The sequence below is a fragment of the Mus musculus genome, chromosome 5 (genome assembly GCF_000001635.26).
Source record: "Mus musculus strain C57BL/6J chromosome 5, GRCm38.p6 C57BL/6J".
NCBI classification, from domain to species: Eukaryota; Metazoa; Chordata; class Mammalia; order Rodentia; family Muridae; genus Mus; species Mus musculus.
Window position 1 is genome coordinate 11,740,526 of NC_000071.6, and position 8,349 is coordinate 11,748,874.

The 8,349-nt window shown below is 37.3% G+C and overlaps 1 long non-coding RNA gene across 1 annotated transcript in view; it reads right to left on the bottom strand.

Moving 5' to 3' along the window:
- The window catches only part of LOC108169027, a 58,531-nt gene extending 51,545 nt beyond the window's left edge, over positions 1 to 6,986 (bottom strand). Inside the window, exons 1-3 of the long non-coding RNA XR_003955864.1 lie at positions 6,909 to 6,986; positions 3,489 to 3,728; positions 1,912 to 1,999 (exon numbers count right to left, since the gene is read on the bottom strand). This is a non-coding gene — a long non-coding RNA (uncharacterized LOC108169027). The remainder of the gene's footprint in view (positions 1 to 1,911; positions 2,000 to 3,488; positions 3,729 to 6,908) is intronic.
- Between the last annotated feature and the right edge of the window lie 1,363 nt (positions 6,987 to 8,349).

Below are 8,349 nucleotides of genomic sequence, written 5' to 3' on the forward strand. Positions count from 1 at the left end.
GACACGATTCCCCTCCTTAGAAGTGGGAACAAAACACCCTTGGAAGGAGTTACAGAGACAAGGTTTGGAGCTGAGATGAAAGGATGGACCATGTAGAGACTGCCATATCCAGGGATCCACCCCATAATCAGCATCCAAACGCTGACACCATTGCATACCCTAGCAAGATTTCATTGAAAGGACCCAGATATAGCTATCTCTTCTGAGACTATGCCGGGGCCTAGCAAACACAGAAGTGGATGCTCACAGCCAGCTAATGGATGGATCACAGGGCTCCCAATGGAGGAGCTAGAGAAAGAACCCAAGGAGCTAAAGGGATCTGCAACTCTATAGGTGGAACAACATTATGAACTAACCAGTACCCCGGAGCTCTTGACTCTAGCTGCATATGTATCAAAAGATGGCCTAATCGGCCATCACTGGAAAGAGAGGCCCATTGGACACGTAAACTTTGTATGCCCCAGTACAGGGAAACGCCAGGGCCAAAAAGGGGGAGTGGGTGTGTAGGGGAGTGGGGGTGGGTGGGTATGGGGGACTTTTGGTATAGCATTGGAAATGTAAATGAGCTAAATACCTAATAAAAAATGGAAAAAAAAAGAAAAATTTAAAAAAAAGAAAAAAAAAAGAAAAAAAAGAAAAATGAAAAAAAAAAGTCTCTTAAACAATGGGTTAATTTTAAGTTACAGTTCAATATTAAACTCCACCATGGTGAAAAAAATTATAGTAGTAGAAGGTGGCAGGAGTAGAGTATGAGGAAAGCTCAAACTCGACAAACTTTCCTCTTTTTCATTCCAAGATGCAAGCAAGAGGTACAGGATCCAAGCAAGAGGTACAGGATCTAAGCAAGAGGTACAGGATCCAAGCAAGAGGTACAGGATCCAAGCAGGAGGTACAGGATCCAAGCAAGAGGTATGCTACAGGACCATGTTAGGGTAGGTCACCCTTTTCAATTAACCTAACCAAGATAATCACCCATAGGTGTGGACAGGGGCTAACCTAATCAAAATTATTCCCAGTAGCTGCCTGGAGGTTTCTCCTCAGGGTGATTGTAGCTTCTGCTAGGTTAATAAGTGCTGATATCCACAGACACCTTTATAGATAGTACAGAAGTAAGAAGGTGAAATGTTTGTTATATAGATACATTCCAGCTGTGGTCACTGGACAAAACTGCTGATTAATTATAGACACCAGCTTTTTTATTTATATACTGTGGGTGATAAAATTATAAATTTAAGAGCTTATGGTAATGAAGAGCTAATTGTGTGAAGATAAGAAGAAAACACACATAAAGCAATTAGTAATTGTTAGTGATCTTGGATTCAGATTCCATCTTAGAGAACCTGATCCAGGGTTGAACTTGAGTTAACTAACAAGCCGACACCTAGCACCAGTCTCCAGGTTACTCCCCTGGCAATCCACTTCCAACCACCATTCAGGAGGAAAGCAGAAGTGTATGGTTTGACTCCCAGCAGCAGCCAATTACACTAAAGGCAACAAAAATTCTGTAATGGCCCCCACAATCGGATATGTGCCAGACTAGAACCTCCCTCACTTGCCTAACATGTCCTATAAAACCTTGTCCCGCTGAGAACAAGGGACTTCTCCCTCCTGCTCTGCTGCATCAGAGTAGGTGGTGTGACCCAAGCTCAAGCTTGGAATAAAGAGATCCTAGTGTGATTGCTTCAGAGTTGACTCTTTGCTGGTATTCTGGAGATCTCCAACAAGGTACAACAATGCATCATATTAGGAAAGCTTTCAGGATGTTATTAACTTATATTTCTTGTTCTGAATTAAACTCTTTAGCAAGCAAGAATGTGTTACAGTTACCTACACAGAACTTCAAAGGTCTCTGGACCTTATTAGAAAGAGATCAAGTTTGCCTCTCTAGTAGACTTCTCATTTTGAAATTACCATAAAATCTGGTGATTATTCCATGGGAACTCTTTGTTTTTCTCATTTATCTCTTCAGTCCATGACTAAAGATTCATCTATGTCAGCTCTGTAAGGGGAAAACATAGGAAAGAAACAATCAATAGATGAAGGAAATGACAATAAATAGGAAACATTATTTATTATTAACAATAATTGTATTAAATTTTTATTATACATATATTTTTTGGTGGTATACATTTTAGTAATTTGTAAAAAATCAAAGCATTCAATCAAAATTCACAAAATTTACTTTGGGAAATGTAATTTGGTAACACAATTTATTCATATTGTGCATTAACAAACACTGAAAAACAGCAAAAAGCATAAGATATGCTACAGTGAATAATAAACACATCTGTAAAAGGAGAAGCTGTGGAAAGCATTTATTCAAAAGGCAAAGTTAGTTACTCGTGTTCTTTAACCAAGTATTTCAACTGCTAAATCCCAGGTTTCACTTGGTAGTAGCTAGCTGAAGGCTTTCCTCATAGATTACATTTGGTAAACTCATGATGATTTCTAATAACAGCCATCAGAGTGAAGCAGGAACCTACAGACTCTATGCTACTACAAAGTCTGCAAAATAACTACCACAAAATCAAAATGCTCAAATCATATGTTTGTTTTGATCTTGCTTTTGTTTTTTTTTTAATTTATTTTATTGTTTTCCTTATTCACTTTACATCCTACTCACTGCTACCCACTTCCTGGTCACCCCTCCCCTTTTCCTCTGAGTGGGTGGGGCTCCCCTGGGTATCCTCTAATCCGGACACTTCTGCAAGGCTAGGCATCTCCTCTTCCAGTGAGACAAGACAAGGCAGCACAGCTAGGCATCTCCTCTTCCAGTGAGACAAGACAAGGCAGCACAGCTAGAAGGACACGTCTCAAGTACAGCCAATAGCTTTTAGGACAGTCCCTGTTCTAGTTGTTCCAGGCCCAGATGAAGACTACCCTGCACATCTGCTACATATGGGTGGGGAGGTCTAGCAGGCCCACCCAATGTATGTTCTTTGATTGGTGGTAAAGACTCCTGAAAGCCTGAAGAGTCCAGGTTAGTTGATTCTGTTGGTCTTCCTGTGGAGTTTCTATCCCATTTCTGGCCCCAATCATTCCTATTCTTCTATAAGAGTCGCCAAGCTCTAATAGCGAAACTTTACAAAGAACTCAAATTTGTTTAAACTAAAAAAAAAAATGATAGAAGATATACTTTCTCCAAGAAAGTCTTGTATGAACATCTAAGCAGCCTGTGATGGGCTATAGTCTAGTTATATAAAATATGAACCTAAATGAGTCTTTGAGTGTCTATGGACAATAGGAAGACCTTTGTTGTGAGTTATTTCTATCTTTGTTCTCATTTTGTTTCTTTAAATATTGGCTTGGTTTGGGTGCACTTAGGGAGAGAAAGAGAATACTTATGCAATAGTTTTAACTGTCAGCTTGAAAGAGTATAAAAACACCTCGAAAGAGATTCTCAATGAGGAATTTCCTCAATAAGTTTGGTCTGTGGATATGACTGGTAGGAATTTTCTTAATTGTTTAATGGTGGTCGGAGCACTTACCTTGAATATAGGGAGCACTCTTGGACTGAATAAACTGGGATTGATTGAGAAGGAAAGTCAGTTCAATACTTGAAGAATGCATCCATCTATTTTCTCTGCTCTAAGGTTGTGGAGCAATACTTTAACTTCCATGCTATTTTGCCTTTCTTACTGACATGTACTATAATCTAGAATTTTCAGCTAAAGAAACTTTTCCTCTCATGTATACTGCTTTCTTTGGTAAGAATGTTTTGTCACAACCTGAAAGAAAAGAAGACAACTTTTATGAATTAAAATCAGCTATCCTCTTCCAAGAAGAATTCAGCTTATTTTCTAATGATATTTTAAATTAAGGTACATATTTCAAAAATCAAATTGCTAATGGCTGGTTAAATGAATATATATTCTGCAGTTTCTTTTGCTTAATCTTTACTGTCTTTAAGTTTAATTCCAATAAAATTAAATGAATATTGATTTTGCTACTATATAATTGCAACGTTATATAATTATATAAAAAGTTTCTAACCAGTACTTTCAGAGCTTCTTGGAACTATACCACCAATCAAAGAAAACACATGGTGGAACTTGTGGCTCTAGCTATATTCATAGCAGAGGTTGGCCTAGTCAGACATCAATTGGAGGAGAAGCCCTTGGTCCTGTGAAGGCTCTATGCCCCAGTATAGGGGAATGTCAGGGCCAGGATTGGGAGTGGGTGGGTTGGGGAGCAGGGGGAGAGGGTAGGGGATAGGGGATTTTCAGAGGGGAAACTAGAAAAGGGGATAACATTTGAAATATAAATAAAGAAGATATCTTATTAAAGAAAAACCTAAAAAATGTTAAATAAATATAACCTTTTCTTTTCTTAGTTGCTACTTTTCTTTTTATAACCAAAATTTCTGTTATATTTTTCCTCTTTTTTACCTTATTTTTATTTTATACTGCTAACTCATTCCTAATTGAATTAATTGTCTATGTCACATAGAAAAAGAATATCATAGAAAAAAATGAGATATTTTATTAAGCTCTTCATGGGATTCCTACGCATGGCACTGACCTAGGTTTACAGACTTCTATATTCACTCTAGTGAAGTAGTATAACTCAAAACAGCAAATTCAATAAGCATAACTTCATCATAAAGAACTTTTCAGGGACATACTGTGTGTGTAATATGTACATATATGAATAAGGAACAATCTTTATCTTCAAGGAACTCACAACATTTAAAGTTGTCTTATAAACCACTGTATGTTATCACATTTGTGCATGACTTAAGGAATGTGTGTCGCATATCTTCCATCCACATGAGAATCTACACTGTAAGCTGATCTCTCACAATTCTCTGACCAAAGTTGCAGTTGCATATTTTGGATCAAGTGTATCCATAGTCCGTTGAAACATCTTTTTCATAAAAATACAAAACTGTGTCTGATGTGCTTATTTCATAATTGCTCATCTTATCTCTAAATCTTATGAAATTTGAGAGTAAAGGATAAGAACAATTCTCTTAGGAGTCATGGGCATCACAGTCGCTTACATCAATTTCTAGTTCAGGAATGTGAGCTGCAGAAATACTCTCTGGTACCAAATTTTCACGGAAATATGAGAAAGTTTGTAGGTTCTGATGAAGAAAATTAAAATTCAAATGTGTAAAGCTATTTCAATGACAGAAATAGTATACTCAAGATGCAATGAAAGTCCAATGGGCATTTCTCAATCTAACTGATAAGAAATCTGAGCATTATCCAGGGTAATCAGTATAAAATTCACTATTTTAAATAAGTATTTAATTAAAGAATGCATTGATATCTACAAGAATCAAGGGGTGGGAATTCTCAAAACCAAGCTACATGTATTCTGCTCCACAACTTACAAAATAGTATGCACAATCATCTTCCTAAATCTTTCATTTTTATCTTACACTCAATGTATTTTCTTTGCAGGTATGGCAATGTAGTTTTCATCTAAAATTTTAACATTCAAGCTATATTGTTCTCCATTTCAAGTAATTATTACAAGCTACCTTTGTGTATATTAAAGTCTTAGGAAATACCCAGCCCACCACAAGCATGACATCTTACAAACAGCCTTCAGGGTTTCTCTGGCAGCCTGTGAGACATGGCACACCTGGCAACAGTGAGTTGTGCCCTGATTTTTGGCAACATAGCTTCAAAAGCCAAGAACATGAGTATTAGGGGGAACTCTTGGTACAGTCTAAAAGAATGTTGATTATTGTGTGAGTGAGATCTCTAAGTTTGTTTCCACATTCATAGCATGTAAATTTTTCTTATTTTGTTTCCGTTGTGATCAGATACTTACACACAGGAAGACTCCTGCAAGGAGGTCCTCTATTCATGTGAAAACTCACATCTCAAGGATAGGTCTTTCATTCTAAGGCAGTTTTTTGTTTGTTTGTTTTGTTTTGTTTTGTTATTTTCAAAAAAGATCTGTGCCCTCCCCTTCAGTCCTGAGCAGGCTAATCAGACCTTAACTGTTTGCCACAGTCCATCTTCCACCAAACTGGGTGGAGTCTTCTGACCTAGATAAAAATCTCCTGCCTTGCCCACCTGCAGAAGCAGACTGCCTGCTGAGCTGCTGAGTTTGTTCTGCCACAGAATCCAGCTGAAACCAAGCAACACAACCTAGCTGAAACAAAGGATGGGTCTTTGGGTTTCCCCTATATAAACGCACAGCTGAAAATTAAACTTTGAGCCTTGATCAGAGAACCTTTGTCTTGGCTTCCTTCTTCTCTTGCCCGCCCATCCTATTTCATTCCCAACCTCCCTTTCAGGTATATCCCTGAATGGCTACGAAATTCTCTTGAAATTTTAAGGCATTTTAATAATGCCAAGCTTAATCTTTATTTCTAGTCATTTAGTCATTATGTTCACGATAAATCTACCTTCCAAGAAGGAATAGTAAACAGTTTCCTATGGATGTAGCATCATGGAAAGTTATAATAGCAACATCATCATATCACTTGGGACCATGGGGCATGCCCTCTTGCACATACATTATTTGGGCAATGCTCTCTGAATGATAAGAAATATTATTTTTATTAATCATTTTATTCACTTACATTTCAAACGATATACCCCTTACCGGTTACCCCTTCACAACCCACCCATCCTATCTGTCTTCTCCCCCATCCCCTTTGCCTATACGAGGGAGTTCCTCTACCCACTCACCTACTCCTGCTTCACTGCTCTAGCATTACCCTATGCTGGGGCATCAAGACTCCACAGGACCAAGGACCTTTCTTCCCATTTATTTCAGATAAGGCCTTCTTCTGCTACATATGTATCATGAGGGAGTCATGGCTCCCTCCTGTATACTCTTTGGTTGGCAGTCTAATACCTGGAAGCTCTGGGTGGTCCAGTTAGCTAATATTGTTCTTCCTATGAGATTACAATCCCCTTCAGCTCCTAAAGTCGTTCTCCTACCTCTTCCTTGGGGGTCCCTGGGCTCCTTCTGATGGTTGGCTGTATCTGCATCTGAATTGGTCAGGTACTTGTACAACCTCTCAGGGAACAGCCAATACTGAGCTCCTATCAGTAAGCAGTTATTGTCGTCAGCAATAAATGATATTTAACTGAAGTTTAATAGCCAAAACTGTTTAGTAACTTACACAGCTAAAAAAAAATAAATGTATGGTAGATATAAAAATACATTATACTGATTGTATATATTCAATGTGTAAGTGAATCTGCATGTAAATTCTCAGAGAATAGGTTTGTACTTACATATTTTAGGGTAAAAATTATTCTTAAAGTAAAGTCATCCCCAAGACTCTACTCCACATGAATGAGAGGTGATCTTAGTACTCATTTCAAAGAGCATGCATTTCCTTAAGTAATTTTCTTGAGATAAAGAATGTGGGAATTATAAGAGAAACCACAGGCAAAGAATGATGCTACTTTAAGAAATACAAAATTTTTTTAGAAGTTCTTCCTACCATACAACATATTAATCTATAATGCTTTGATCTTTACTTGATAACATACACTCATGGCATTATTGAAATTCAGTGTAAACTTTGGTTGTGTCTAGTTTATCCAGCTATCTCATCTTTTATCAATCACTTAGTCGGGGAATAAGGAAAAGCTTCGTTCACATGGTACTTTTACTTGCCATTGTCTTTTGGATTCTCATCACAGGTTTATTTTATTTTATTTTATTTTTGACAAAGAAGTTGGGACCACATCCATTCACTAGAATGTCATATCAAAAGAATATTTCTGCATGAAACACTAAAGATTAGAACAGGCAATATATATTCCAAGGATACTGATGCAATTCTATAGAAACAGCCTTCCAGAAGCAGAGGCAGGATAGCAAGTTCAAGGTGGTTTTGTTTTGCTGAGTTTCAACCTAGTCTGGGACTCTGTAGCAAAACTTTGTATCAACATGACAAAATAAGTAAAATAAGTATATAATTCCTTATGAAACATGGATGAGTCTAATGAGCATTGTCTTAGAAGAACTAAGTCAGACAAGGGAATAAACTGGAGGTGTGATTTAGAGATAATTAACCACATTAAATCATTAAATTAGAAAAAAGAACAGAATGCACAAGGGACTGAGGTGTTTGTGGTACAGATTGGAGGCTTTAGTCGAAAGCAAAAAAAAAAAAAAAAAAAAAGCCACATTTATTTATTAGTTAAATCTAAACATCTTTAAGTGGATTTATAATCAAACAACATAGAATTTAGTAGACATTTGTGAAGAGTAAATGCAGATCAAAAGAGTAAACTCTTTAGCCCATTCTGATGTGACCAGAAATTGGATATTTGCACCTTTTTGGCACCACACAGCTCACTGAAATCATTAATCAGGTCAAACACTCACACACTCATTTCATGACCCGCTCCAATTTTCACCTAA